This window comes from Gossypium hirsutum, chromosome A06, assembly GCF_007990345.1.
Source record: "Gossypium hirsutum isolate 1008001.06 chromosome A06, Gossypium_hirsutum_v2.1, whole genome shotgun sequence".
In the NCBI taxonomy this organism is placed as follows: domain Eukaryota; kingdom Viridiplantae; phylum Streptophyta; class Magnoliopsida; order Malvales; family Malvaceae; genus Gossypium; species Gossypium hirsutum.
Genome location: NC_053429.1, coordinates 4,960,516 through 4,978,000, shown reverse-complemented (window position 1 = coordinate 4,978,000; position 17,485 = coordinate 4,960,516). Strand labels below are relative to the sequence as shown.

The window sequence follows — 17,485 nt, the reverse complement described above, 5'->3', positions numbered from 1 at the left end:
TGAATAATGTTAATGTTAAGTGCTGTTAGGTGGCTTACTTTAAATGTTGCTATTTCGCTCCATATAATTAAGCATATTAGTGGGGAGAAAAAACTAGAAATTGGCACAAATACCGGTGCTTTAATATGCAAATCAAAATTATTTAAGCTAATTTTCTAGTAATAAAAATAAAAATATTTTTGTTTGAAATAGTAGGTAAGGATTTACGTATGGTCAAACATATAATTTAAATTATAGTTTGATATTTTCATAATTAACATAAACATAAATATTCTTAATCCACATTCATGGCAATTATATGATTCAGAAAAGTAAATTAAGGTATTGTATGTTTGTAAGGACCAATTTTGGCCCGGGCCCGTGTAAATACAAAACCAAAATTATTACAACAAAAATAAAAATTATTATGATAGTCCATTAATGTCCTATTACAAGCCTAAAGACCCAAACAGTCCCTCAGTCCAATTACATGGCCCAATAACCAATGCCCTAACCCAAACTTGTATAACCCAAATACTGAAACCAAGACAGAAACCCTAGCGATATGCCTGCGCCGCAACAGCCCTCCCCCAGCGCCGTACGCTCCGTACAACGCCTCCAGCAACCACGCCAAGCCTCCATACGCCAGCACAGCACCCGTACCTGCGAAAGAGAACAACCACAGTAGCAAATACATACAAAAAAGACAACAACAAAATGAGAATTTGTATTCGATTTTTATTTTTATTTTTGAATATTTCTTATTTTTGTTTCGGCTATAAAGCCAAAGCCTCTGCTCATTGTAGTTTTTTTTTACGCGCAAATACGCAACAAAAAACACAAAAACTCAAGCAATACAAAGCAACCATTTTTCTAAAAGTGATTTCCTGACTCAAACCTCTGGGCGTTCCCTTTCGAATGGATCTCTTTTTCTTTTTTTGTTTTGTTGATCTTTTTCTTTATTCGAAAGTTTGATTAAAAAAGGAAAATGGGAGTTTACCTGGAGGATATGCCATGGATCTCCTCTTACTTAGTCGAAATCGAAGTCAAGAGGAGATCGAAGGGCTGTAAAGCGTTTTCCCCAGCCTAAATCTATTGGCTCCTAGGGGAAGGAGAATCGGCAGCTTTAGGAGGGAAGTTTTAGGGCACGTTTGGTTCGCTGTATTGGATTAGAGCTGTATTGGATTAGAGGTGTAATGGATTAGAGGTGTAATGGAATAGAGGTGTAATAGCAAATCAACTGTTTGGTTGAATGTAATGGAATAGAGGCGTAATAGTAATCTTGTGTTTGGTTGAATGGAATAGAGGTGTAATAGCATAATGGAAAAAACTAAAATGACTAGAATACCCTTACCATAAATTTATTTTGGTAAATGATTATTGTTATTGTTATTTAAATTTTAATAAGATTATTAATATCAATAATAAATAATTTAATCATATTTAAACATAATTATTATTAAATATATTATAATTAAAATATATAATTTAATAAAATTCTTAATAATCAATATTCTTATATGAATTTACTCAAATCATAATATATGATACTATAAAATATAAATTAACATAATTATTATTAAATATATTATAATTAAAATATATAATTTAATAATATTATTAATAATCAATATTCTTATATGAATTTACTCAAATCATAATATATGACTGTTATTGCTTGTGATATTCTTATATAAGAATAATTAATATTCTTATATATTATTCATGTCTGAATATAATGCTCTCATACAAAATTTTCCAATTCATAATTGTTCTACAATTTGAAAAATGAATCTTTTTAGATGCTTAATTCAGGGCAATGTTAGAAAAGCAAATATCAATTCCCATCATCATGTCAAACCTTTAGGTTGAACAAAAGAGTAAAAAGGGCACTGCAGCTTTAAGATTTGAATTAACAATACAACTCTGATTCACTTTAGCAGTCATTCCTCCCTAAAAACACAGATATGAATGATCAGTCTTAAAAAGAACAACAGCTCAATTTTACTAGATAGAGATTTGCATTCATCAAAATCCATACAGGTCTGGCAACAAAATACCCCTCCCCTACTACTGTCTCATAAAAGGAAAGAGAATAAAAACACCACCTTAGAGTTCCAGAGTAATAATATAACACTGTATAGCTGACATATTTCATAACGTTTTCATCTAAATTACATGTCCAAGGACCATGACATAAACAAATGCCTGGACCATGCTTTACACTGAATAACACGATCGCCCAAATAAGTAGCATTTGATTTCAGTAACTAATGAACACATACAACAGGTACTTCGAGTGCAAAGTTCATGAATTTCTTCATAAGTCCACATCTGCCATTATCACACTTTGTCAGTAGTCAGTTGCCGGTATTGCCATTTCGAATTGCACGACGAAACTCAGCTAAGAAATCCATCTGTGAGCCAGATGAAGGCCCAGTATTGTTTGCTGGGGACATCATCTGAGGAAAAGCAAGTCAAATGCATAAGGAATGGGGACCGTCAGAAGAAGAAGAGGTGAAGGATGAAAGAATACCTGATGGGGAAGTCTGAAATTCCTCCAGGCTGAATCACTAATTCCAGAGTATAGAACTGGTCTTTTTGAAACAAGGAAAACCACAGTAAAAGGAAACAACCATTATGGAAGAAAATATCCATCAATAAACAAGAATGGAAACAAGGTCAGACATAAGGAGAAATAGGAGAAACAAAAAATAGAAATAAAAAACGACATGACAAAGGATGCCCAATATGACACTCCCAAGATCCTCTAAACAACAGGCAGCAAACACAGAACTGCTTGCAACCACAAACTAAAAGAACAAAGATAAGCATATTATGCGAGCAAAAAGAAAAAAAAAGAAGCAAAATATGTTATAGCCTATAGGTACATTTCGACATAAAACTTGCTGCCATACTAAAATCCATATCAAATTAAATAACCTACAATTTAAACAATGACTTTGCTCTAATACTGGGAAATCACATCAATGCATATCAAGATACACACTAAATATACAAGAAGGAAGACATCTGATATTGAAATACCATCAATCTGCAAAGATGATCTCTTTACAATAAAGTCTCTATAGCTATTCATACAAGAATATGTATAACAGCTTCGACTAACAGCTACTATTAACTCCTTAGCAGACTATAATGGATAGCAAATAGTTACAATTGAACCAATTGTATAACAGCTTCGACTAACAGCTACTCTTGACTAACAGCTACTGACTATCCTTAACAATGCAGCAATGCTCGTGCGATCAATCTCAGGCATCCAATAAGAACCTTCAAATTTTTTCATACAAAGAAATACTAAGAACAACCCTCTACTTGGAGAAGCTAAATAACAATTAATCCAAAACAAAAAGAAAACTAAAACTAACAGATGCTCCCTTTTCAAAGAAAAAAAGAATAAACAATAGAAAATTGTATTCCATCTTAGTTAAGGTTATTCATTCAACCATCTGGGCTAAACCCAATTAGAAAAAGCAGAGAAACAACATTTACAACTTTCCAGTTCCTTTTCCTTGGTTTTCAATGCAACCAAACAGATATTTAACACGAGAAAGAAAAAATAATAAGAATTACCTGGGAAGATAAGAATTGAAACTGGTTGTCTTCTGGTTCAATTTTAGGGTATTTTATCAGCCCCTCCATTGATTCTTTTCATTTGGTTTCAACAAAATAAAAAAAATTTCAAGGAACTACAACGAGAAATAAAGATAATGATAACATATATCCGATATTCATAACTCATCACAGATTCGACTGAAAAAATAACTAAACGAGCAGCAAAATTCAACAAAAACGATAAAGAAATAAACTGCTGATAGAAAGGTATTTGACTTACAGTTTTTGTGCGAAACTGAGATTAATATTTTGGATTCGATCAAACAACAAAAATTTGGAGCTATAATGATACAAAAAGAAAAGAAAAGGTTGAGAAGGAGCAAATCGGTTGTAAAGAAAAAGAAAATAAAAGGTGAAGCCTGGGAGGGTAAAACAGGGAGGGTAAACTGAAGGATCGCCTAAACGGAGCAAAAGGGAGGTATTAGAAATCGGTGGATTTCACCGATTAGGTCAGTAATGGTTTAGCCCCGTAATAGCAATACATTGAACCAAACAACGGATTAGAGGCGTAATAAGTGGGGCCCACGATTAGGGGTATATTGGCATAGCCAATACACCCAACCAAACATGCTGTTAGGGTTTGGAAAAGGAGAAAAAGAATGGGGTTTCAGCTGAAATGGGGTGTTTTATTAAAGGTTATAAGGGATTAGGAAACGGTGCAGTTTAGACCGATAATAGTGGTCTCAAACGACACCATCCAGGCCACTCCTCTTTAGCCCGGCCCGATTCAGCTCTTTAACCCTCAGGACCCGCGTGTTTTCGCGGTGAAGGGTTATTTCCAAGATTGGTCCTCTTCCTTCGTACAGTGGTTCGATTAGGCCAAATCCAGATTTATTTCTTTTGAATTCGGCCCTTATAATTTGCATGCTTTTGCAGTCTAGTCCGGGCATATGAGCTGCGTTTTGATAGCCTGGATTATTTCCAGATTGAGCCCTTGTGTATTGGCACGCATCGCGCAGAAGTCCTTTCTTCTAATGTTTTGTTTTCAAATTTTTCCTTTTATTGTGGGTCAATTCTAATTAAACCCTTTTAGTTTATAACTTTTATTCTTGATTGCTTATTCATACGATTGTTTTAAAGGTTCTTTCTATTATGTTAACATTTTCATTTTATTTTCTATATACATATATATTTATACATGTACAGCTTTGTTTTGTTTTGTAAAGCCACTTTGAATTTCTTTTTGCATCAAATTGTTTTGACATTCTCATATGACCACTTGTGTGAATATATATATATATACATACACGTATACTTTGTATTAAAGCTAATTTTATTATATATATATAACCCCATGCAATGTTTTTTAAGCTATTGTCATTATATGTATATATATTTGTGGGCATTCGTATTTAATCCATACATTTTTATACATATGGTTTTCTTACATATACAAATATGTTCTTAAATCTACTACGTAATTTATAATAAAATTAATTTGGCCCTATACATATTTCAATGTTATTTTGCATGTACTTTCTATATATATATATATGAAATAACTTTGGAAACTTCTTTTTTTTGTAATTAAAATTATCATTTTTGAGTATATCTTTATATTATATTGCTTTTGAGTTTATATAGTTTATTATTTTAAATGTCTTGATACAAGGATATGTATAATTTTTGGACTATTTTAAGAATTTATATATATAAATATCTTATTATTAATCTCATTTTTTTACAATAAACTTACATGTACATATGTTTTATAAATCTATTTTATGTGTTATGTCTTGTTATATATCTTCATTATTATTATTTTTATATTATATATGTTATTTAAATCATCATGTAGTTTGTCAACTTTTAAATATATTTGTGTTTAAAATGTTTTACATGCAACGTGATTCAAATTTTCATTCCTTAATATCCACCTCAAAAAAAAAAAACACTATATATCTAGCCCTAGTTTTTATATATATACAAATTTACCAACCTATATTTTATATGTCCATTTATTCGTCATTATTGTGAAATAGTTTTATACCATATTGCTTCTTTGGATTGCATTTTGTTTTGTGCCTCTAATAATTTTATTATGCCATGTATGCTATCGTTGCATTTTATTTATTCATTATTGCTATGTTAATTGTTTTCCATGCATGATTGAAGTTGAGTTATATTTTCAAGTTAATTATATTTAATTGCTTATTTTCTTAGTTGATTAATATTCTCATTCATCAAGTATGGTATCTCGTATGCGCCTATTACTTCATATCATCGTTTTCTGCCTTGTTTTTGAAATGTGGTTTTAAAATTCAAATCTTTATGATTAATTTCGTCTCATTTCAAAAAATACATTAATACGTTTTAAGTTAGCTTTATGAGCATTCATTTAAAAATTCTTTAAAACAAATACGAGATCCGATATTTGGCAATTCGCGGAATCGTGCCCTAACGTGTTGGGTTGCAATTTCACGTTTGCTCAAAATAATCGAATATCCCTTCAAAATTTCACTCAAGCCTTTTAAGAACTCTTTAAAACGAAGGCAAGGTTTGACATTTGGCAATTCGTAGAATCGTGCCCTAACGTGCTGGGTTGCAATTTCTCGTTTGCTTAAAATGATCGAATATCCCTTCAAAATTCCATTCATGTCTTCTAAAAATCATTTAAAATGAAGGTAATACTCGGTGTTTGACAATTCGGGAATCATGCCCTATCGTGCTGGGTTGTGATCTCTCATTTGCTCAAAACAATCGAATATTCCTTTAGGTTTACACTCATGTCTTTTAAGAAAACACTTTAAAACGAAGGTGATGTTCAATGTTTGGCAATTTGAGAATCGTGCCCTGTAATGACCTGAAATTCACGGGCACCGGAAAAGTGAGTTATAGGGCCTCTGTCTTAGTGAAATAAGTTCGAAAATAATTATTAAAAATATTTATGAGCCTAGTGGTGTGTCTATTAGGATCTAATTAAGTGAATTTAGCTTAATTTAGAGTAAGTAATAAAAAGGATTAAATTGAATAAAGGGTAAAAGTTTAATTATAAAGCAATAGAAAATAAAAAAGATTAAAATGGCAATTAAGCCATTGACTACAAATGAGATGGCATATTGGTGAAATAAAATCAAAGATTTTTTTTTAGGTTTTATATATTATAATGATTGTTATTATGGTTTTATATTAAATTGTTATGATTATTTAATTGATAATATATTATAAATAAATTAAATAGAAGACAATTGTATGGTAATAAAATATACATGTGTAAGAATTGTATGGGTACATTTGTAATTTAAATATTTAATTACTTATAATTTAAGTATAAAAATATTTTATAATTATTAATTGTATTAATTAAATCATGAGATTTTTATTTAATAAGCAAATTAGATAATGACATTTGTAATAATATAAATATGTACACTTGTTATATAATTATTAATTTACTTAATATTAAAGTAAAAGATATTTTAATATATTATATTAATATTATATTATGTTAATAAAATAATAAAGTATAAAAGAATTAAAGAAATAAAGAAACAAAAGGAAATAGAAACAGAGTTGAAAACGGGAAGCAGGGGAGAAAAAGAGAAAGAAAAAGGGAAAGAAAAATAAAAGAGAAAACTAAGGATTTGAAGCTTGGAGTTAATTTGGTAAGTCAATTAAGTCCTTTTTAGTTAATTTTGATGTTTTAGGAGCTTTGAAACAAGATTTTGATGAAATTAAGTTGATAGTTCAAGAGTTCATATGTTTCCAAGTAGGGTTCATTTTGGAAAAATTATGGAATTAGGGATTTAATTGAATGAATTCTAATTTAGAATTGATTAAGGGATTAAATTGTAAACTAGGCTATAAGTTTTATGTTGTAGGGACTAAATTGAAGAAATTTAGAAATTAAGGAAATATGCTGGAAATTTTATAGTTAAATATAAGTTTAGACAAAATTTGAATAGAAAAAGAGAGTGAATTGGATTAAGAAAATAATTAAGTTTAGTTAGGATTAAATTGGGAATAAGGTAGGAGTTGTTTAGAAATTTAATTATTTATTATAATTAATGCTGTAAATAATAATGTAAATTACTATTATTTTCGTAGCCAACAAAGAACCGGAAGCATCAGCATCGAAAGGAAAGGAGAAAGTCATCGAGGACTAACACGGGAGAATTACGGTGTGTATTACTATAATTCAAATTTTAATTATTATTGATTGCTGAAATTTTAATTGTTATGTATGGTAAATAAGACTTGAGGTAAGTATGTGAAATCGATATGAATATTGAGTGAAAATGAAAGTGATATAAATTGAATCAAATTGAATTGAATAAGTGAATTATGGAATATGTGATTATTTGAAAAGTGTATTGATTGAAAATAAATAAATTGTGACAAATGTATGGTGTTGATGGTATACACTTGTGTGAAAATTAATTTGTATATGAATTAAGATAATAGATATTTGAATTGAATGAGTATTGAAAATTTTTGTGTAAATGAAATTGAAATTAGAAAAAAAAAATTAATACCCTATTAACTTGTCGGACTAGATTCGATACAAATGGCATGCCATTGGATTTGTGATGTGATGAAGAGATTGTAGTTCGGCCGAGAGGATGTTTCTGTTATTATATACTTCGGTTTATCCGAATAGGCATTTAATGCCTTATTGGTGTGTTTGGGAGGATATATTATACCGGTGTGTTATGGAGGATTTACAATATTCCGGGTGTGTTTGGGTTGGACATTCTGGTGTGTTTGGATGGAATCCACGTATCTGTCATAGTCCGAGCTTTGTTAATAGGGTAAATAATTGAAATGAAATTTTGAAAATGAGATTATTTGTTTTAGCACTATTGAAAAGTACGAGAAAGAATGTATGAACTAAATTATGAATTGAGTTAGTATGAGAAAAATAAATTATGAATTTAAGATTTATGAAGTAAAATGATTTTATATAAAAGTAGTTTAAATAATTATAAAATTTATGGTTGATGTTTGTAATTTATTAATGTTAAATAGTCTTGATTTATAGTAATACCACTGAGTATATCCATACTCAGCGTACGGTTGTTTCCGTGCGCAGGTTAGTTGAAGTCAAGTATCCCGGCTCAACATCCAGAATAATCCCGACTCCAACACAAACTTGGTGATGTATATTTTTCTTTTGGGTAAAGGTGGCATGTACATAGGTGTTATTTAGTCACTTGAATATGTATATTACTTTGGGTAGTGAAGGATGAATTACAAAATTTAGATGGTTAAATGAAATGGTAAGGAAAGTACATGATATTTTGATACATGAACATTAAGTTGTTAAATGAATGAAGTTTTTAATCAATTTTGAATGATGCTATGATAGTTATTAAATTAAAATTTTGTTAATAATATAAATATTAGTATATGAATGTGAAATATTGGTGTTGGTTGTTTTGGTTTGAATTTGCAGGAGGTTTAGGTAAAAATAAGCAGAAATGCTGCCAAAATTTTTATAAAAAAAAATTGGAATACTCGAACAAGTCCCGTTCTACTTTTAATACGTGTTTGAACTTCGAGAGTTCAAGATAGGGACTTAATTATTATATTATACTATGAAAGTTATATTAATTGTAAATTATTCGTAAGTTGTCTGATATGTCCGGTAATGCCTCATAACCTCGTTCCGATAACAGTTTGGGGTTAGGGGGTGTTACATGCCCTATCATGCTGGGTTGCGCTTTTTCATTGGTTCGAAACAATTGAAGATCCCTTCGGAATTTCACTCACATTTTCTAAAAACTCTTAAAAACGAAGGAAATGTCCGATGTTTGGCAATTTGGGGAATAGTGCCCTATCGTGCTGGGTTGCAATCTTCCGTTTGTTCAAAATAATCGAATATCTCTTCGGAATTTAACTCGTATTTTCTAAGGCAAGGCAATGGTCAATGTTTGGAAATTCGAGGAATCGTGCCCTACTGTGCTGGGTTTCGGTTTTCCGTTGAACTAAACAGTGAGCGTCCTTTTGTGATTTTCAAATTAAAAATTTTCGGACGTCGAAACAAGAAGATTTCTGGCAACCGACTCGAGTTATTCAAATGTTATAAAAAAGGAACCACGTTTCAAAAAATATTTTTAAATTTTAGACATAAAGACTGCATTTAATTGATTCGGTACCAATTTTGGGCGTAGTGAGGGTGCTAATCCTTCCTCATGCGTAACTGACTCCCGAACTCGTTTTTCTCAAAAGTTCGTAGACCAAAATCGTTGTTTTAATAAACCAAAAATATTTTATTAAAATAATCTCATTCTTAGGTGATCCGATCACACCAAACAAAAAGATCGGTGGCGACTCCATATTTTATTTTCAAAAAGTCAATTCCCCCATTCTTTTATCAAATTTAAATATAAATTTTTTTTAAAGAAAGGGTTGTTTTGACAATGTTCATTCTTAAATATTTCTTTAAAGAAATAAAATCAATAAAATATTTAAAAAATCATACCATATCAACACAAATATGGTAAGAGGCAGTTCTAGAATAGTTTTTTTTTTGTAAAATAGAGAAGATGGCCAGAAAAAAACAGCCAATTTAACAAGAGCAGCAATGTTCATCCTTACACTATCTTGTAGGAGAATCAAAGCTGTATCCTCTGGTGCATGTCAAAAAACATACATTCCTATGGGGTGACTTTTTTTTTTAAATATTATTATTAATAGCAATAATGAACAATAATAATACAAATATATGACATGTAGACCCAATTTTTAGCCCGGGCCCATACATATACAGAAAAACAAAAAAACAGTAGTCCAAATTTAGTTACACCAGGCCCAACTACAAACCCAAACTCTAATGGCTCAAATCAGGAAATAAGGAAACCCTAAGCTACTTGAGAGTCTCAGCCGCCGCACGTCCCACAGCCTCTGCGCCCGTTCCACGTTCGCGTCCAACGCGCGTGTTGCACGCCCACGTCCGGCTTTTCCCCACATCTTCATGTCCTGCAACTTGAACAAGAATGGCCAGAAAAGCGTTTGTATTTGGCTATAAAGCCTTTGATTTTTGTTTGTAAATGGCTTTTTTTTTTCCTTCTTTGTTCTTGAAAGAGAGTACAGATCTTGAGATAACGACAATATCAAACACATGCAGAAATCAATAGCAACAATACTTGTTAAAGGTGATTTAAAGTTTCGTTTTATTTAATTAGCCCTTGCTTGTGTTTTATTTGTTTTATTAAATTTTCTCTGCAATTCGTGCGATGTTTCGATTTAGCCTACACCTAGGTACTGCGTTTTAGAGATTTGGATCATTTACGCTTTCAGTCCTTGTGAATTCATGCGCATTGAATTGTGATCCTTAGTTTTAATTTGATGTTCTATTTATTCATTAATTATCTCTTTAAGTTTGGTTTGTTTCAATTGAGTTTTCTTTTTTTTTTTTACATGTATAATTCATTATTTCTTAAATTTATTTGGTACTCAACTTTAAAAAATTTATTTTAATATACTTTTTAGGTTACCTAAATAATTTTCTACTTTGTTTTTATTTTTCTACTCTGTTTTTATTTGTTTAAATTATAAAAATATTATTGTAAAATTCCATTTTATGTAATGTTGTTTTGAAATTCTTGTATAATATTTAGTTGAAATACCTTTATATATTATTATACATATATATAATTTATGATAAAATTATCTTTATTCTATGTACATTATTGTTTTCATATTATTTTATATAAATATTTTCTTTCAAATTTTATATATATATTTTTTAAATTTATTTATGTATAATTTGGTTCTCTTTAAAGGATTATTGTATATTTTATTTATTTTAGTATCTTGGTATAAATCATTTACACTTTTTTTTTCCATTTTCATATATACATCATTAGTTAAATTAACTTGTCTGTGTTTTATATTATTTATTTCGAATTTCTTCTTACATAATATATATATTTTTTAATAATTATTCATATATTGTCAGTTTTTATATGCATATAAGTTATTTCGAATTTTTGCTTGTGTTATTTCTTTGCATATATTTAATAGTCTTTAAATTGTTTATATCATTGGCTCCTAGTTCTTGTGTTGTCTTGCATATCACGTGTCGTTATTGGCTTTCATATCGTTTTCACATATTATGGTTCATACATGTAATTATGTTTTTTTTTATTTGCTGTAATTGCATTATGGTTTCAATTCCCGTGTTTACTCAATATCGATTGTTTTTATCCTTAAGCAAACAAGTATTTTTAATTCGTTTTTGTAATTATCAATTTTTTTTTAAAAAAAACTTCTAAAACAAAGGCAATGTTTGGCGCTTGGAAATTTAGAAAATCATGCCCTAACGTGCTGGGCTTCGATTTTCTGCTTGCCCAAAATAGTCAAATATTCCTTTAAAAATTTCATTCATGTTTTCTAAATTTTAAAATAAGGCAATGTTCTATGTTTGGAAATTCGAGAAATCGTGCCCTAACGTGCTGGGTTTTGTTTTTTTCGTTGCTCCAAATAATTGAATACCCTTTTCGTTGCGTTTTGGAAATCATGAAGTGATCTCAGTTTTTTAAGCTTAAAATATCGTGTCCTAACATGCTGGATGTGGTATTTTATTTCTTTGAAACGAGTGAATCTTAAAATCCAATTCGAGTTGTGCACACACTTTTAAGGGGACAGTATTTCAATTTTTTTTTTAAATTTTCAACATTAGGACATAAATTAATCAATTAGGTACCAATTTTGGGTGTTACGAGGGTGCTAATCCTTCCTCGTACGTAACCGACTCCTGAACCCATTTCTTGATTTTTCGTGGGCCAAAATCCATATTTTAATGAAATGATTTATTGGGTGACCCGATCACACCTAAACCAAAAAGGATTGGTGGCGACTCCATACCTTATTTTTTAGTCGATGCCCGTTTTTTAAATACAAAAAAAATGGTTTCGACATGACATATAGTACAAACTAATGCACAAATGTCTTGTTTACAAAATAATCTCAAAAATAGATAATGACAAAGTAAATTAAAATTTTAAACAAATTATTAAATTTTAATAAAAATGTTATTATATTTTTTATGATTTTTATTTTTTTTCTAAATTTTAATAAATTTTTAATATTAAATTTTCTTATTAAAATTTAATAATATTTATAACTTTTATTGATTTTATTTTTATATAACTTTTTTTTCTAATTTTTAATAAAATTAGGGTTTTTTTTAAAAAGTTTGAGGGTGTTTTTGATACATTTTGAAAGTTCAAGTACCCAATTAAGTCCAAAAAAAAGCTGGGCTTAATTGTTTTTTTAAAAAGGTTTGAGGGCCTTTTGATGCATTTTGAAAGTTCAAGTACCCAATTGAGTGTAAAAAAAGAGAGTAGGGGCTTAATTGCTTGTTTTGAAAAAATTTGAAGACTTTTTACACCCTTAAGCCTTTAATTAAATAGATTAATTTTTAATTTAAAAACAAATAAATTTATTACATTTAGTTATTATTTACCTTGAATACATACCAATGAAAATGATATCGAGTAATAAATCTATTGTTAGCTTTCATAATTCTAGTATTGTATTTTCAAATAGGTTATATACTTATGATCACTAACCCGAAAATCAGAGAGGGTTCAGGTCACCTACCTGCTACCTAGCTAGAACCCGCCAGGTGGATACATGCAAGCCTTATAATATGAAGCTCACAAGGGGAGCTTGCGGACTCAACTCGCACACGTCAAGGGGTGTTCCAAGGGGAGCTCGTAGCCTTGACTTGCATACGTCCAAGGAGTGTCCAGCAAGCAACCCAGAGCAATACACGTGTCTAGAATGCATAGAGTCTACTAAGAACGTCGATTCTATTAACTGTAGTTATGTATATATATAAACATTCGGTTGTCCCTTCTAATAAGACAGACAAAAAATTACTCAACAAAATAATGTTTTAAACTCAGATTATTTTTGAAAAAAGCACACACCTAATCAATAAATCATAATTTGAGATTCAAATGTATTATTAAATTAGTTGTTCTTTTATGCACTTAATTTATTAATTTATCATTATTTAAGTTTTTAATAAAAATAATTTGAAAATTGAAATATTAATATTTTAGTTTTAAGTTATTTAAACAAAATTTATTATAATAATATTATTTTACTTAACAATAATAATATAATACTAAATTTATATACTTTTAACAACATAATTAAAATTTTCGCAATTTACTCTAATTGTAACTTTTTAAGATGTAAGTCCATTTTTCTTGACATTATTAAAATTTTCTTTTATATAATTAAAAAATTATATATATTTTTATCCTAAAAAATTATATATTTATTTAATACAACATTTAAATAATTAAAAATTGTAATGAAAGCCATTTAAAGTTTTAAACTTGAAGTTAAATTTTAAAATATGTAACATATTAATGAGATTAAACTGTTTAAATAAATTAAAATAGGGATTTAAAAAAATTAAAAACAGATCTAAAAGACACTATTTTAAAAACATCTTCTATATAGATTTCATAATTTGTTTTTTAAAACCAATCAATAAAACCTAAGTTTTGTAATTTTGAAAAATATTTTAAATACCCTTCAAATAAAATATTTTAAAAACATTTTAATAAATTTACAATTTCAAAGTTCAAACTATATTAAATCAAATCTTAAAAATAAATATTAAAAACATTTTTTAATTTAAAATATCGTAACTTTTTTAAGCATCGATAAAATATGTATATAAATTGGATGGGGATAGCTTTCGAGAATAGAAACGGAACTTGCTAATAGTTCTCAACTGTGAGAAACTCAAATTCGTTCTTGACGAAACATGCCCTCCTAAAGCTTAGCCCAAAGTGAGAAATTGCTGGAGACATTCTAACTTAATTGCTCGATGTTATATGTTAGCGAGTATGAGTAACGTGTTGCAAAAGCAACACAATAATTTTTGTATTGCCAAAGAAATCATGATAAATTTGGAGGATTTGCTCAGAGGTGAAGTTGCATTGGCTCGACAATCCACTATTACAAAATTGATGAACTTTCAGCAATTTCACGACACTCCAATCAAATAACATACGTTTAAGCTTATGTGAATTTTTGTGGACACGAATTACAATGGGGCTGAAATAGATGTGAACACTCAGATTGAAATAGTGTTCAAATCCTTATCCTAGGAGTTTGTTGGCTTTAAGACTGCTTACAACTGGGGAGCAAGGCGCTTACTGTAACATCCCGAAATAGGGCCTAGTCAGAATAGTAGTTTTGAAACCACAAATCTGACATCAAAATATTTATTTTATAATTATTATGAGGCCTAGAATATGAGTATATGCATGTTTTAAAGTTTCATGAAGAAATTCTAAGTATAAGGTGTCCAATTAGAAATTAGGGACTAAATTGAATAAATTGAAAAACTTGGATTCTAGAAGAAAATTATATGAAATTGCCTTAGATTATGAACTAGAAGGTATTGGAGATTAATTTGCCCAAATTCTAAATTTTGGGACAAAAATGGGCTTGCATGGATGAAATTTTAAAGAAAATGGCATAAGGGGATTTTGGTCATTTGTCATTTTAATGAAATAAAAAGGGAAAAATGGAGCAAAAATATGCTCATCTTCTTCCCATAGCTGCCAAAATTTTGAGGACACCATAGCTAGGGTTTCTTCAATTTTCAAGCTCAATAGTAAGTGCTCCCAAGCCCCGTTTTTCATGTTCTTTGTATTTTTAAAATCCCGGTAGCTTGCTCTCTCCATTTCTACCCATATTTCATGCTAGGGTTCATGTTCAAAAATTTACTGATGCATGAGTTATTGGTATTTTGATGGATTATGGAGGAATATGAAAGATAAATGTGTGTTAAACATCTTTTCCAAGTTAGTTTTCATGAGAAACCCTTATAGGGACTATTTTGCAAAAGATGTAAATGTATGGTAGAAATGAGAAAATAATGGATAATGTGGGCTACCATAAGAAGAAAAAGTGTTCTGCTAGGCTTGGGTAAGATAAAAAGTGCATTTGTTTCATTATACGAGCCTAGGGACTAAATCGTAAAAATGTCAAAGGTTAGGGGCAAAACGTCATTTGGACCGGGGGTAGATAAACTTGAAATGTATAATGTGGGGTATTAATGAGCTAATTTTGTTGTTATAGACCCCGAGGAACAAATTTCAGAGGCCGATCAAGGTAAACGCAAGGTTTCAGAATAACCGAAACATAACTCTGAAATTGTTACCGGGTAAGTTCGGATAACTTAAAGTAAACCCATAATATGCATGATTGTATGATTTATGAATGCATGATGATTGCATTATTAATGGTATGAAAAATGCATGAAATGTGTCTTTGATAATGACTTGTTGATAACCGTCTCGGTTGAGGTTAAAAGGGAATTCGATGGATAAACCATGTTTTATATGTGAAAGGAGATCCTGCATGTGTTGTAGTAAGGATTTGACCTGGACGGGTAATCTGTGATCTCGAGTATGGAAAGGAATCTAACCCGGACGGGTGTTCCTTGAATGATCAAGCCTCCCGAAGAATATAACTGCATTGTGGATTTAGCCCGGGCGGGTAATCCGATTAGGATCTAAATTTAGCTTGGACTGGTAACTCAGATCTGAGCTCATTAAGGGTGTTTGTCGTTATAAGGGATTTAGCTTGGACTGACAATCCTGACATCACCTTATGAGTTCATATAATGGGGGATTTAGCCTAGATTGGTAATCCTGCCATATGATGTGAGGTTCGCGGGAGTGCATATATAGAAAGATCATTTGAATGAATTGACGGATAATGTGTATTCCATCGAGATTTCCTAGAAACTCAACGAGATTAACGTAGGATACATGTATGAATGAAATGTTGGATTGTGAGCTCATCTAGTTAAATTACATGATACATGATTATGTGACTAACTCATTGATTGAATGCATGTGATAGGAAATCATTTCATATTGGGTGATTTCATGATTTAAGTATGGATGTATGCTAATTACTCGGTAAGTTTACTCTTCAATTATTCGAGCTTACTAAGCATGAAAATGCTTACCCCTCTCTTTTCCCTATTTTACAGAGCTCGAGGACTTATAAGGATTGGAAGACGGTTGGAGAAGCAACACACTATTAACTAAACAAGCTTTGGTATAAAGACTGTTTATTTTGTTCAATGGCATGTATAGTATTTTTGAGTATTTTGTTATATGTGTCATTTGATTTGCCCGATAAAGGCATGTAAAAATGTGTTTATCTCTTTGTTTATGGCCCTGAAAATTGGCTTAATTTAAGTAGGCTATGACTTACGATTTTATGCATGGTTTTAATTACAAATGATGGGTTGCTATCAATTGGCAATGAATCACATGAATGAGCCAATTTTGAATGGATTAATGTAACATGGGAATCCATGACACTAAAGAGGAAATAATCATTTATGTATGAAACCAATGATATGAGGTTTCCATACATCTATTTTCATTAAGATTATTTACAAGCGTAAAATTATGTTTTTTTTTCAAACTTGGTAACCACTAGGCACAAGTAGTAGAAAGGGGTGACTAAAAGCTTGGAAAATAGCCTAATAAAGTCCACATGGTTGGACACAAGGGCGTGTGTGACACACGGCTCCCTCCCATGGGCATGTGTTTATGGTCGTGTGTCCCCTCCACTTAAAATTTTAGCTCAAAGTTGTACACGGGTAGGCCACACGGGTGTGCGCTATGGCCGTGTTAAAATGACAGTTTCGTCCACAGGCAGGCAGCACGGGTGTGTTCCATGGCCGTGTTGATAAGTTAGTGTTTCCCACGGTTGAAGGGCATGGGCGTGCCCCAAGATACACGGGCGTGTGAGTCGACACGGCCCACCTACATAGGCGTGTGTCCCTTTATGTTAAGGAAAATTTTCTAAGGAGCCCAAGGTTAATCAAACATGCCCGTATTTGTCCCGCATTGCCTTCCGATAT

The 17,485-nt window shown here is 30.6% G+C and overlaps 1 long non-coding RNA gene across 1 annotated transcript; it reads right to left on the bottom strand.

Annotated features, from left to right (window-relative positions):
• Positions 1–302: 302 nt before the first annotated feature.
• Positions 303–1,119, bottom strand: LOC107963515 (uncharacterized). The gene is made up of 2 exons (XR_001701955.2): positions 980–1,119; positions 303–642 (listed from the first exon to the last, which is right to left on the bottom strand). It is a non-coding gene; the product is annotated as an uncharacterized lncRNA (long non-coding RNA).
• Between the last annotated feature and the right edge of the window lie 16,366 nt (positions 1,120–17,485).